Source organism: Rhinolophus sinicus, linkage group LG10, assembly GCF_036562045.2.
Source record: "Rhinolophus sinicus isolate RSC01 linkage group LG10, ASM3656204v1, whole genome shotgun sequence".
Classification (NCBI taxonomy): domain Eukaryota; kingdom Metazoa; phylum Chordata; class Mammalia; order Chiroptera; family Rhinolophidae; genus Rhinolophus; species Rhinolophus sinicus.
The window spans coordinates 74480180-74495612 of NC_133759.1; the positions used below are offsets into that span (position 1 = coordinate 74480180).

Genomic DNA, 15433 nt, shown 5'->3' on the forward strand with positions numbered 1-15433 from the left:
TAGAGCATTTACTTTAGAAAACTTGTCATTATAAATGCTTTATCTGCCCCTTTGAATGTAAAAAAAGTTTTGAAAGCTTCTTGCCAGTTTTACAACCCAAGAATGTCTTTCTCAAGATCCTAGAAGCCACCCTTTGAAGTGTAACCATCAAGAAATACAGTGCCCCTTACCTGCTAGTCTCTGTGGGAGGGTAGGAGTTGTAAAAACTACCTGTCATTAAGATATTTTTTATCTTTTGTGGTCTTAATGTTTTAGTCATGTAATTTTTAAATCACAAGTATATATTTTGATATTTTATAAATGATCCAATCCAACAATCTTTGCATTTTAGATGGGCAGGTAGTCCATTTATATTCAAAGTGATTATTGATATATTTTGAGTTGGTTCTCCTTTATATTTGTTTCACATTTTTGTTGTTGTTGCTTTATCTAATGTCAAGGTTGATAAAGGAAATTTTCCCTGTTGTTCCCTTCTTGGGTTAGAGTTTATTTTTCATTCAACATCTTATAAAAGATATAGATAAACAGCGTCTAATATATGGTGATGGAAGGAGAACTGACTCTGGTGGTGAACACACAACGGGATTTATAGATAAGGCATTACAGAATTGTACACCTGAAATCTATGTAACTTTACTAACAAATTCTAACTTTACTAACAACTTTCACCCCAATAAACTTTGATTAAAAAAAAAGATATAGCCCCTTGGGATCCCAGCGTCATCTGGAGGCACTCATTATAATTCCAACTTGACTAGATCTTGGGAGTTATCTTCTTTGCCTAAGGTTATAGTTTTTTAACCAAACATAATATGAATCCCTCCTAGAATTTTTCTATAGACTTGAGGTAAATACTTTTTTTTTCATTCTTTCATATTTATTCTTACAGGTTTTAAACATGTTGGATTTTCCTTTGAGCACTTCACCTGTATTTCAGAGGATCTGACTGTATGGTGCTTAATCACATTCTAAATATTCTGAAATTTATATTTGTATTTACACTTTGATGAGGGAGTAATTTAAGAGAGTTTTAAAATTTTTACATGGATGGGTTTTGGAGTTTTCATGTTTTATTTTTAGCTTTATTTCCTTTTGGTCAGCTTCTACCAGGTTTTCAGTGTTTCCTTCTATAAAGCTGCTATGCCAGTACTTCTCAAAGTTTAATGTGTATCCAAATCACGTAGATATCTTGTTAAAATGCAGATTGTGTTTCAATAGGTCTAGGTACATTTCTAGCAAGTTTTCAGATAATGCTGATACTTCTGGTCCGTGGACCACCCTTTGAGTAGCTGCTACTGTGCTAAGGTCGGGCTGCCTGAAGCTTGAAAAAGTTAAAATCGAGAGACCTGGTTGGTGGAAAGAAAAACAGGTTTATTCCGAATTCCGGCATTCTGGGAGGATGGTGACTCCTGTCCAAAGTCCATCCCTCCGTTCCTAGATAGGTCCGAAGGTTTTATAGGGACATAAGAAGAACAAAGGAAATTTATATTTGTATTTACAGGCTGACATCCTTCCTGGGGTCTGGTGTGATTTAAGATAATGTTATCTCTGGACTGGACCACGACGGCCTGGGACTTTACGTGTATTCCGGTGTCTGGGCTCGTGAGAATTGAGAAATTGCCCTTTCCAGGTTGGGATTTTGTTAATTAAATGGATTAACGAGGTATGGGTCGTCTTGAGAAAGGGAACAAAACAGAGTTCTTTTGTTAATCAGTGAGTGGAGAAGAAAAGAGAAAATAGCTGCAAACTATCTAGGTTTAATTACAGGTGGCTAGATAGCAGGCTATGTGGTGAGTCAAACTGCAAACTAGCTAAGTCTAATTACATTATTGATTTACCAAATTTCACCCTTACATAGCAAGGTCCCATATCATTGTTTGAATACTTTTTGGAGTAAATCCTGACCTTATCGTCACCTGTTTCTTGCTAAGTAGTCCACGCTAATACTTTGGTATTTAAAAAAAAACTATCTTATGTAATCATCACCGCATCCTCGCCAGCAGATCTGGAAAGTTGGTTTTCTCACTGACAAAAGTGAGCCCGAGTGTACAGCGGCTTACCCCAGACACTTATCAATCTTGGCTTCTCTGTCATACATCCTGCACCAGTAGTTTTCCAAAAGGATTGGGGGAGTATGCAGGTGACACATACATTGGGGGAATGTACAGATGACTAGATGACAGCTTAAATTTAGGTAATATGCCCTAGAACACTTTTTCTCTGAATCTCTTGTGTCTGCTTTCTCCTGGGCTTGTCCTGCTTGCTGCTTTTGGTGTTTTTTTCTTTCCAGTCAAGGTGGAAATGCCCTTGACCACCCTGGAAACCCTCTATATGACAGTTTTTCTAAGTGTGAGTTTACCATCTGGGTGTCTCTTTTCAGCTGACTAGTTGGCATCTGTGAAGCTGTATTTTATTATTATTATTATTATTACCACTTTCTCTAGTAAGTTCCTAATGCATATTAGCATGTTACAAGTTTGGGGAAATCTTCAGTGAAGAAATCTGTTTCACTTTGTTTAAACCTGTATTTCCCAAACAGGTTACCTGGCCATAAAATTCTTAGTTTTGGTGGCAAAGACATTCTTTTACATTTTGCCAGTTTCTGAATTTGATGTACAGATATAAACATATACTTATCAATGACCACTTTCTAAATTTGTACTAAGTAACAAGCATTATCCTGAGCACTTTGAAGATATTATCTCATTTTATACTCACAGTCACTGTGTGAGGTATTATAAGCTCTGTTAGACAGGAGGGAATTAAGTACAGGCTTATATAAAAAAACTTATATAAAATATTTAGCCCATTCAGGACAGAGCTCAAATTGCTTGGCTCAAAAACAGGTTATGTATCTTTTGGGGATGCTTTGCTGGTTTTCAGCTACCCAACGCTGACCCTTTCCTTGGGAAAAGGACCATTTAGTTAATTCTGCCATGGTCTGTTTAAAATTTAAAAATGGGGGCAGGCGGTGGCAGTCGTGGGAGACTATTGTGCAATCGACATACTTTACCAATAAAGCGAATGCCCAGAAGGGTGTGTTTGTCACCTAATAAATGTGGCTCACAGAAACATCATTCTCAGGAGAGATTTTAATGTATTTTACAGGTGTTTCTATGCTGCCATGCCTCTTCCTCCGGGGCAGCTTTGCAGAGCTGAAGAATAAGAGGTGACATGGCCGGGGATTTCTGACTGGCACACCTTATGAGAAAAGATGGAGGGCTCTGCTCTTAGTTAAGTTGAATCTAATTTTCAAAACTAAATGAGAATAATGACAATGAAAGGTCCAGGACACCACTTTATTATATCTCATTGTGTTGTAGTTCTGGCAACAACAGAAAAAAAAAATTTTTTTTTTAATCCTGCAATCAGATTAGGGCACAATCTGCATGAGAAAAGAACTTGCAAGAGACAGTAGAGGCAGGAAATTGTTGATGATTTTCATTATCTGTGATGCTGCTAGTAAGAGCTTTATTTGTCTTCACGTTGAAACTGTGGAGAAAACCTGACTCTTCTTGGCAGCATTAGCTCCTTTTACCATAGCGTCTTGCTCTTTAAATATGCTTTGAGCCCTGGAGGTTCCTTTGGAATGTTTTCCTTTCCGGTGTGCCTAGGGTTTTCTGTTCTGAAAAGAGAGATTGGAGAAAATCGAGGGGGCTCTAGATGCTGTTTCTGACTTAGGTGAACATTTTTGTCATATTTAAAATTACAAAGTTCCAAGGGGCTTGAATGGAATGAAGACTGTTGGCTGCAAATACCTGTTCTCCCATTCGAACCATGCTGGGCAATGAACTCAATTTCCATTTTCTCCCTGTGATGAGGGATCACAGTACCTACCTCATGGGTTGTGGCATGGATTAGAAGGAATGTAAGATATAAAGTCTACAGCCACATTAGGCATTTCATGATTAGTAGCTACGTAGCTTCTTATAACGAGTCTTGTGAAAATTTGTGAAGGAAAAGAACATAGTTTAGATATTAACCATACATTGGAATGCAAGACAAATAAGCAATTTTCAAGATTGGCTGGATTTTTCTAATTGTTCTACTTGAACTGGATTTTTCCAATTGAGGTGGAATTGGAGGGCAGTTAGTTCTTGGACTCACATCTTCCTCCATTTTTGGTAAGAAGATTATCTTCACAAATGCATTTTTACGTATGTTGACTGCAAACAAAAAGTCAGCCAGATATTTCTCCAGCAAAAAAAAAAAAAAAATGGGTTTATTCTGGAACAGGAAGGAATTGCTATCCAGTACATGCAACCATGGCAAGCCATGTGCAAGTCGCTAAAACAAGAAGAGAGAAGGCTTTTATAGAGAGAAAGGGAAGTTGGGAGGGGCTGTTACTATAGTTTCTCCTGTTGTGCTTTGGCATTCTCTAGGGTGTGACAGCTCCCCCTCTGACCTCTCTACTTCACTTTAAATGAGGTTTCTGTTGATTAATTTTTACACATACATAAGGCAGATGATCAGATTGCTTTTTTCATCGTGTGTTGGATTATAAATCTTTACCACTCATGCACTAACGAATTAGTACAAAAACAGTCTTTTTTCATGATATTTCACAGACTTGGAAGTCTTTAGATGTAACTAATGAAATGGTCTTTAGCTCCTTTCTGACTATTTTTCTGCAGGTTCTGATTGAGTATATTTTAATTGATAAGGTGGGATTTGAAAAGAATAGTTCTAGTTAAGATAGGCAGGTAGACTAATTTAGCTTTCAACATCTTACCTTTTCTTTCTAGTCTATCTCTGACCTTTCACATAGCTCCTTTCTTGAAATATAATTCTTTAAATGATTTATTCTCATTTATCTGTAATTTGGAAAACTGATATTTTGGAAATTATCTGTAATTTTGAAAAAAAACATTTTGGCTTAGAGTGATTCTATCATGAGAGAAATTAGTTTCTGTCAGACTCCTATCTGCTGCTTCAGGCTGGCCCCACACCAGCCAACCAAGGCCGAAGAGCCTGCAGTTTTCATCATTTGAAAGTATCAGATGAGCTGGACTATCACTTGAACCCAGATGTTCCCACTTAGCAACTGAAATGATTCACATAGATCACAAATACCAGGGCTGAGGGGAGGTGTTCATTCCTAGGCCAGGTGCTTAGAATTATAAAGGGAAATTTAAAAAAAAAAAAATTAAAGTAAGATGCTGAGAGAATCTGAAGTAGCAGTCTGCTTTTATTTATAGACATGAAAGTTTTTTTCCCTTGGACATCCAGACGTTAAGTACCTGAGTGAGTGTGTGTATGTGCACATGCATATGTGTACCTATGTGTAAACGTGTATGAAGTTGTATGTGTGTGTATGTGTGGGTCTCAGCATGTGCATGTACCCACATAAATAACCCGTTATCTGGAGAGCCTGTTTTATCTTGGAAGCATCATAAGCAATCCAAACGTGAGTGATTCCTTTCTCTTTCTGATAATATCAGTAATTGGAAGTCTTTCTATCTTCATTTGCTTAAGCTGTAAAGAAGATATCAGGAAACCAAAGTGCAGAGGTCTGTGCCCATTACAGTTCCATCTAGTAGCCTCTTTTGCCCCAAGAATACCTAAATTTCCATCCAGATTATCATCCCCTGAGACGTTGCATGGTGGTGATGTGTATGGTCTGTGCCTGAAAGAGCTCTCTGTTAAGGTCTCTGCTACTTAATGGTCTTATAATCTTGGACAGATTTTAACCTCGTTAAAATTCATTTTCCTAATTTGCAAAATAGAGGACATGTAACTGAGAAGCTTGTTGTGAGTACTGCAGAAAAGAAAAGTTGTAAACTAGCAGTGTCTGGCATATATTTAGAGCCTAATAAGTGTTAATTATTGTTGCTTTTGCTATAATTATTATTACTAGTACTTGATTTTACTACTGCCATCACTACTGGTATAACTATTGGTACATGTAGTCCATACAGTTTCTGTTATTCCTTGCAGATTCTGTGGCTAATAATCTCCAAATGCATTACAATTTAGACATCAGAAGAGAATATTTTAATGTTAGACATTTTAAATAAATGCAGACATTTTATTAACTTATAAGAATGACCTTTACATATGCCAAGCTTCTATTTGGAAGTGAAAAGTCTATTTACAATATGAACAATTGCTCCTAATTTATCTGTGTTTCAGATATAGCTGTATGACTGTCAGATTTTATTAATATGAGACTCACCTATAAATCTAATATTGAAATTCTGACAGGGGAAAAAAAACTATACATCTCAGATGAGTTTCTGTGATTGAAAAACAATTTCAAAAGTCATTTTGACAAGGCTTTAGGATGTCAGTCTCGGCAGCCAGTGTAGTGACTCAGTCCATAGCTATAGTTCCAGTGAGAACTAAAAAATGTTTCACACCGCCTATCTATGAATCCAAATACAAATCAGAAGAGGAATTTATAGAGCACAGCCGGAAAGCAGGACTGGTCATCCCTCCCAAATGTTTGGCACGTCCCGTACATCTAACCATCTGACCTGTACAGCAGGTATCTCTGATGTCTGTGTTCCTCCAGAGGGGGATGTTCAGGTGTCATCTCTTTCAATGGAAGGACTGGCACAAAACTGAGTGATGGAAGAAGAATGTGGAATCACCGTTGTCAATACAGAAGATAAGACAATGTGGTGCTAATTTTAAAATAAGCAACTTTCCTAAAAAAGTTAAGGGTATCCTCACTGAAGCTCAACTTTGTCTAAACAAGTCAGAGCATGACTGACTTCATACCTTGGCAACTGAAAACTGTTTTCCAGACATGGTCTGGGACATCAAATAGAAGACCGTCCGCTGGAGCTTCGTAGACTCTTTAGAGCCTCCCCAAGGGTTCATGTTCGCTGCTCAACGCTGAACCAGGGCCACACACTCATATGTAGCCAGGTAACCATTGCACGCATACCCGGCAGATTTTGGCAGATTAATGTATGGACTCAAAGAGGGTCCCAAGGATGTCCTGGAGTCTGCTGTCTTAGAAAAGCACCTGACAGACCCTGTGAGAGCTGGAGAATGCATGGCAAGATCACACACACTCACGCACACACACACACACACACACACACACACACACACCTGCCATGGGCACCCCCTGAGCAGCCCATCCTTAAGAGGGTGATGATCCCTGGCCCCAGCTGGAGCCCTGGGAAGACAGAAGAGCCACAAGGAGAGGCCCATAAGCCTCAGCTAGGCTGATAGCAAAAGTGACTTCTGGCATGAAGCATGGGTGATGAGGTGGCTGGGAGCTGTGAAGTCATTCATCTCCATCACGCAATAGACAGAACTGCCTTTGTTCTCTCCTGTCCTGCTTGGGTCTTTTATCCTCGACAGCCACGGCTGATGGCTCGGCCCAGGTGGGCAGCTGCTCTGCACAGCCATGGACCCACTTCTTTTTTAAATTTTATATCTAGCTTCTGGGTCTACATAAAAGACAGTATGTTTCAGAGACTGTCTGGTACCAATTTTTCCCGCAGCAGGCACTGTCAAGAACACACTCACAGAATTTTCTTTCTTATCACAGGGTAGGGGTCAGAGTTTGAAACAAAATACTCTTAGGGTGTTGGATAAATTGTGGTAGGTTCTGTTCATGTCCGCTGATTCAGGCAAGAAGTAGACCAGCCTTCAAATGGCAGAAATGAAAACAGGCTTAATTGTGACTTCCAGGAAATCCAGACTTGGAAAAAATAATTAGTGTTTATTAAAGGTGGTATCATTTAAGAGGGTCTTTTCTCATATACTGAAGCACTGAATCAGCATTTGTATTTCATAGAAGAATGTACACCCCAAAAAATCATTTATCCTTCCCCCCAAAAAAAGTCAGTTTGAAAAAAAAAAAAATACCCTTAAGTATCTACTATATGTCAGGTATTCTTTTAGATAATTTATATTTTGTGAAGTTTAAAAAATATCCATATTTTTTAATATTATCCTGAATGTATACATGAAGTTTCTGGAACATAACACACTATTACTTATTTACAACAAACAACAACCACTTGGTTCCCCTGTGTCCCAATTCTTACACTTGTCGTGATGTAATAAGAACCAGATAGATTAAAAGTCTATATTTTAGGTGAGGAATCCTGAAGAAATGAATGTGAGTTCTTATACATGTTATATTCCTCCCCTCCTGATAGGGTCACCTTGGAAACATAATGGGAAGGATCCTGAGTTCTTACTCTAACCCTTCAGAATATAAATAAATCTCTCCAGGGGAAAGACAAGAAAGACTAGGGTTCCTGCTACAAAACCCAGGGATGTCTCTAGTCTCTCCATAATTCTTTCACTATGTAAATCAGCCATAAATTAACCTCCAAGAGTTGCTTTAAGGAGGGCCAAATTTGAGTAAGTTTGCTCAAAAGGCCCTAACTGTTGTGAAAATTAATAAAGGAAACCTCAACTAAAATTGAAGTTGGGAGAACCTATAGGGGGAGCTCTCATGCACTGATAGGTTCACCCAAACAGAAAGAAACCAGCCTTGTATATCCAATAGGAAGTTGTTTTCTACTCTGTTACCCCACCAATAGGAAGGAAGGTTTTCTCCTCACCTGTCAATGGTCCAGCCAATGAAAAGCCACTGCACTTCAAATTCCCAGTTTCCTCCTATGGCCTCTTTGTTTAGTAACAGCTCCACACAACTTCCCCTTCCTGTATAAAAGAATGTTCATCACCTTTGTTCTGCCCACTTGCCTATGGTTTTGCCATAGCTTACCAGTCCCAAATTGCAATTCTTTGCTATTCCTGAATAAATATATTTTTGCTGGTAAAATAACTGTTTTATTTTTAAACTCAACATTGTGCTAAAACATGAAAATATTTTTTCCATAGCCCCAGATACATATTATTAAATTTAAACTCACATAACACTAAAATTTCCCCTATGTCTCTTTTCCATAAAGAGAATTGAGAGTCAGAAAGTTTAAGTAAATTTTCCAATGTTACACATTTATGATTAAAGCTGAAGCTTGTCTGATGTGAAAACTTTTTTGTAGCTAAAATGCTAGTCTAAAAAACAAACTTAAGAAGTACCGATTTTACATGAGTTATCAGCAAACCTACACTTAAGTGAAACTGTGGACATTCACATCTTACCTCCTGTGCCAAGGTTTATCCGAGTTTAGAGACAGTTAACCATTTATAGACATAATATAAGAGGAAGAAAAAAACAGTTTGACAAAAAGAGGAAAAGGAGATTTGAATTTAGGAAGACTTTTTTGTTGTTGTTTTTTGTTTTCATTCTCTACAGTCTCAAACTACTAATTCATTGCTGAAGAGTTTCCTCAAATATTTGGAGTTGTTTCTCTCTCCACAGACCATGCTCTCTCCCTATTCCAATAAAGAAATATTTCTTCTATTTGTATTATTCTGATGTATGCTTGGAATATGGTTGCAGCCAATCTAATAGCCTATGCTGCTCATGAGTGTTACAAAGACACAAAGAAAGTTAATGCTGTTCCTTTTTAAGTTCTGACCCAAGGTGAGGAACTAGCATTAAAACCTAACTTTCATAGGAGGTGAATTTAACAAGGGTGGAGAAGAGAGTTAGACTGTATTTTGTTATCAATTTCCACAAAAAGAAAGAAAGCACATGTTTTGTCAGTTTTTGCTCTGTGTCATCTTTAGGTGACAGTGTGGGGACAGAGTCCCAGAGAGCGGTTTCCAGGCTTTCCGCCTTGCGTAGGGCGGTGCTGGCTCAGGTAGTGAAGGACCATCGACTGTGATTGGTTGGCCATCAGCTGTAACCGGTTGGCCAATTGGCTACTGATATAGCTGTGGGGCTGCATTGATTGGTTGGTTGGTTGGCAGGCAGAGAAGTGAATGGCGGACTGCGGATCGTGTTGCCACTACTGTGTGTGTCTCACCCAGCCGCCAGAGAGAATATAGTGGTATGACTCCCCTATCTATGGCTCCGTGGGTGTTCCTGTTTGGCCTCGCCATATCCTGCGTTCTTATGTGGGGAGTGGGAGCTGAGACCCCCACAGGCCACCCTGCATGACAACAGTATCTTTGAATTAGGCATTATAGTTCTGATTGTCTAAATTTACTCCCTGTCATTGTCAAGGAGAATATGATTTACCAACATGTTAAAATAGTCTTTATTCTTGGTTTACATAATTCTACAATAAAGAAAAAAAAGACAAAGTCGGTGACAATGTCAAAATATGAGGTGTGATCAAACAATATAGTGAATGTTTAAACATAAAAAAATGTGTTACAGTAAAAGACACATTGCCATTAATTCTCCTCAAAATACTTCCCCTCGCTTCAAACATACTTATCCCATTGTTCTTACCACTTTCTGAAGCAGTGCTGGAAGTCTTCTTTCATGAGTGTCTTTAGTTGTGCTGTCATGGCTGCCTTGATGTCCTGAATCATTTTGACTTCAGGGAAGAGCCAGAAGTCGCACGGTGCCAGATCCAGTGAATAAGGTGGATGAGGACACACCGAAATATTTTTATTTAACAGAAATTGCTGTACCAGAAGCGATGTGTGACACAGAACATTGTCACAGTGGAGGATGATTTACAGCACAGTTTAAAACACCTTATCTCAACCGTAGCTCACATCCGACTGACACACAAAACAAGTTGAAACTTGTCACACACAATGTTACTAAGGTTCGACATGCTGCTTCCCGTATTGAAGATCCTTGCCTTTCTGTTGGATGGCACTCGCCAGCAACATTCAGGGTACTGTTTGATCACAACGGAAAGGCTCCATATCACACATCACTTCTGGTACAGCAATTCCTGTCAAATAAAAACATTACAGTGTGTCCTCATCCACCTTATTTAGTGGATCTGGCACCAGGCAACTTCTGGTTCTTTCCCAAAGTCAAAATGATTCAGGACATGGAGGCAGCCACAACAACACAACTAAAGCACCCATGAAAGAGGACTTCCAGAACTGCTTCAGGAAGTGGCAAGAACATGGAGTAAGTGCATTCGAAGAGAGAGGGAGTATTTTGAGGGGGATTAATGGCAATGTGTCTTTTACTGTAATATGTTTTTTTAAATCTAAACATTCACCGTTTATTATCTGATCACACCTCATACTCTGGCACATGTGTTTCAAACCAGTTTTTCCAGGACTTTAACAAGCCCAGCATACACATGGTGCCTCTGGCATCATGCCAGGGTGCAGCTGTTCTTCCCCAGCTGTCTGTCTCTAATGGTCTCATGGGGCCAGGAATATTCCTGTGATTTTAAGTTTTGTGGTGAAGAAATATCTCTTCTCCTCCACCACCCTCAATTGCCTGTTCTTTGGGAACTAAAATAAGTAGAGATCTGCCTTAAACAATTTTCTTATTTTACTTTGATCTATTAAAGAATAAGCGGGAAGTGGCAGTGGTGGGTACTGGGAGGTATGGAATGGGGAAACAGTCCTTGTTGTTTCCTTACTAGTTGTCAGGCATTTTTCATGACCTCTAATGTAGGTCTTTTATAACCCACGCAAGGTAAGCATTCATTCAATCTTCCACTCATCACATTTATTGAGTGCCTATAATATACCAGGCACCATTCCAGTGGCTGATTATTAATATCTCTAACTTAAAGACAAGAAGAAAGAAACTGAGAGGGGTTAGGTAACTTGCTTAAAATTGCACAATAAGTGGAGACACAGAATTCAAATCTACGACAGTTCTTTCAAATGACCTCTGAGGATTTACTCTCTTCAGGTGAGAGGTGGTAACTGTTGAGAAATTCAGTAAGTAATTCAGTTTGTATAAAGATTCCTGTTAGCTGGACCAGTTTCTCCCAAATGATTAAAGCTGAAAGTGTGTCTCGACGTAGTTTGTGTGGGACCAAAACTGAAGTGTGCAGAGACCATGGTTGCCTCATTTTCCTTCATTGTTTTCAGTTTCCTTCCACATCACCTCCATTCTTCTGACCCCAGGTACTAGGGACACCTGTGTCTTTAACACCTCCCTCATACCCAACCCCAACTTTCCATCATCCATTTCCTCTTCTTTAATGTGGACAAGTCATGAATTCCTGATGGGGTGCAGAGCACTTTGCAAGCTCAGCTTCAAAAAACCCTTCCAGTCACATTATTAACCCCTAAACACTTAGGTAGACATTTGGACTTCCTACTGTCAGTTCATTCTGGCTGCTTCACTAAATCGAGTTCCATATCAAAGATTTCATTTAGAACCAAAGTAATTTGTAATTTGTTCTGCAAATAATGTGTAAGTCAAAATTTCTTATTGGAATGGTCCTTCTATTGACACTTTTTATCCATAATAATAATAATAATAATAATAATAATACTTGCTATGATTTATAACACGATATGTAGAGACATTAGATTTTTTTTCCTACGTATTTTGTAAAAGCACGAGGTGTTCTGTTCAATGGTTTTCAATTTTTAAATTTGAGCTATTCATGCATTCAGTTGGTTTTTGATATTACTTAATGTCTACTCTTTCTATTTTAAAACCGTTTTGCTATGATTGTATAATGGGTTATTTATTCAGGATTTAGAAGAATGGACCTATTGCTTAAGCATATTGAATGACACAATAATAAAAGTCAGTCCTTCAAAATGGTAAATTTAAAAAATTCCTTTTATAATATTTATTGGGAGTTTCTCAACTGTTCTGTTTTATTTTAATGGACAGGCACATGAAAAGCAGCTCTGGTAATGTAATTCACAACCAGTTCTTTCATTATGAACCGAATGAATTTTTTATAGCTCTCAGGACTGAATCTCCACCCATGAGACACTTATAATGGCAAGAGAACGAATGAAAATTCAGCCTTTTGTAAATAATGAAGCAATTCAGGAGTAGAACAAAACAATATTATAATGAAGTTGAAAAGGTGCCTTCACTGCTAACATAACTTGTTCAACTTGTTGGACTGTTAGATATGAGAAAATGCTTATGAAAAAAAATCACAAAGCAGTAAAAGCAGATATTCCAGAGATGCTCTTCAATGTGTGATTACCTGTTACCTATGGGCCATTTTTTTTTCTATTGAGTCTCAGATTTAGGGAAGTTAGAAAGAGGAGAGAATGAAGGCGCTGTGGTGCTCAGGCATTATGCAGTCCATGGAGAAATCAGGAAAGGACTTGTTTTTTTTCCTCTCAGAATTGAATGGGCTGCCCCTTCAGTGAACTTTGCTTCTGATGGCCTCGAGTAAGAACCTGCAATCGCTATCTTTGTGAGACTATTATTCATAATGAATTTTGTTTTGGTGCCTCCACAAATACACATTTCCTGCCTGTGTCCTTTTGTTTTATCCACACAAATACAAGCAGTCACTGCCCTCCTGCTGAATTTAGTCTTTTCCAATTCCGATAACAAACATATTTTCTTTCAGTATTTCTGCTTTCTCTACCGTCTTGACATAGCTCCCTTTATTTTGACAACATAATGGATTTTTAATAACTAACAGATAATAATAGCATGTCATTACTGATATTCCCTTTAGCATTTGTGCTATAAGCCGTTCTGAGGGTCAATTTTTTTGTTCATATTATCCAGGAGGATTTCTTTGGGTTCCTTCTGCCCCTCAATACAGGCAGATCTCGGCAACGTGCCTATATGTAAAGTCACACTTGTACTGAGGGGACTGCCCTCTGAGTTCTGGCTTCATGTAGTGTTTCCTCTTCATAGGAATTAGGATTAGTCTTTGGTCCACTATTCCCACGCTAGAACCAGAGCAGAAGCTCAGGGGCACCCGGGGTCAGCAGTTGCCTCCAGGTGAAAGCCAGGTTGTGAGCACTTACTTATCTCTGTGAATTCCATCTTTCACTTCATTTTTGCCCCTGACTTTTTTGGGGTATTTTTTTGGTGGGGGGGATCAAACTGTTTTATTTAGGGGCTTCGGGAAAGAGTCAAAGGGCTGGGAGGACAATGAGATCTGATGTCCTCAGCCCAGCCAGGATCTCCCCAGCTTGACAGTTGGTGAAAGACCCTATTTCTTAGTTACTGGCCAGCTCAGAAAAGAATTTCAATGGATTAATGTTTATTTTTCATAAATTTTATTTGTCTTCAGTGGGTATGATATCTGGAGTATCTAGAATGTGATACTGATAGACACCGAAGCCTAAGCTCATTTTTTTAGTGCTCTACTTTAGGTAATTTCTGTAGATAACGTGAGTGGTGGTCTAACCACCTCCTTGGGATGGAGGAGAGAAAAATAAATGAGCAAAATGTGTATTTATATTCCAATGACTTATTTAGCCTTAATAATAATTATAAAAGCAATGAGAAAATGGCACAAGAGGGCAATAAGTTTTAGACATTTGAGAGGAAATGTACTTCAACCAACAACACTAAATAACTAAAGGTTAGGGGAAAGAATCTCCATTTTATGTGGGTGATGAAAACTTTTCATTAGATCCTCCTTTGGTGTTTCTTTTGGTATTTCTACCCAAATGTGGATTGAATTTGTCATATACATGAATTGCCAAAATTTTTTTCTTATCTCTCTTCGCTCTTCACCAGACTTTCTCTTTTTGGTGCCCACGTTCTTGTTTTTTCAAATCTTCTACTTCCCTTTAGTTGATTCTGCTTAAATTAGTGACTCAATCTGTTTCCTTCTTTCTCTCTGCCTGTAGTTCTCCTTCCAATTTTCTGCTTCTCACTCAAAGACACACTACACAGAAATCTTGCTCACCAACTTCTCATTCTTTCCCTCACCTTATCACCAACATCTTTGTACTACTTCTTTTCTTGGTAAAAAAGAAAAAAAATGTTTTTAATTTTTATAGACATGTTTCTCTTCTTTCTTCTAAATACATACATACATACATAAATAAATAAATAAATAAATAAATAAATAAATAAATAAATAAATACCGAGCATATGAAGAATCTTGGAACCCTGAAAAAAAATGATTAAAAGCATGCTGAATAATAGTTACTTTTAAAATTAGGATGCCTGATAAAAGCAAAGATCTCTCTGGTTTCACCAAAATGGGTGAAGTTAATAGTATTCTTCATGTTATTTCAATGTGAAGGTGACAAAAAACAAAGACTGCAAGCAATAGTCGTGAGAAAAAAGGTCATGGAATAGAGTCGATTCTTGCTGCTAACAGTAGTGTGAACTGAAATGATTCCAGGCTTCTGAGGGATCTGAAAGGATGTGGATCGATGCTCAGAGCCAAAGGTGAAAATGGCTAGGCTATTGTCTGTAGTCTCCTTAAATGTGTTTCTAAGAGTAAACTGCACTTAAAAAAAAAAAAGTGGAACGTTCTGTATGAACATTTAAATGTTTGTGGTACTTTGCAAGTCATCACCTGGATTAACACGTTTAATCCTCACAACCCTCCCCCATAAGATAAATTATTTTCCTCTCCATTTTTCAGGTGGGAAGACTGAGGCTTAGACCTGTTAGCCAACTTCCCCAGGATCATGCAGCTGGCAGGTAGAAGTGCCAGGACTCAAACACAGGTAGGCCTGACTCAAACCAGATCTCTTGACCAAAATGCTGCCTCA

General features: G+C 38.3%; 1 pseudogene; it reads left to right on the plus strand.

The window, feature by feature from the left end:
• The first annotated feature begins 6283 nt into the window (after nucleotides 1–6283).
• LOC109460534 (large ribosomal subunit protein mL45) lies at nucleotides 6284–7182 on the plus strand (annotated as a pseudogene).
• Nucleotides 7183–15433: the final 8251 nt, after the last annotated feature.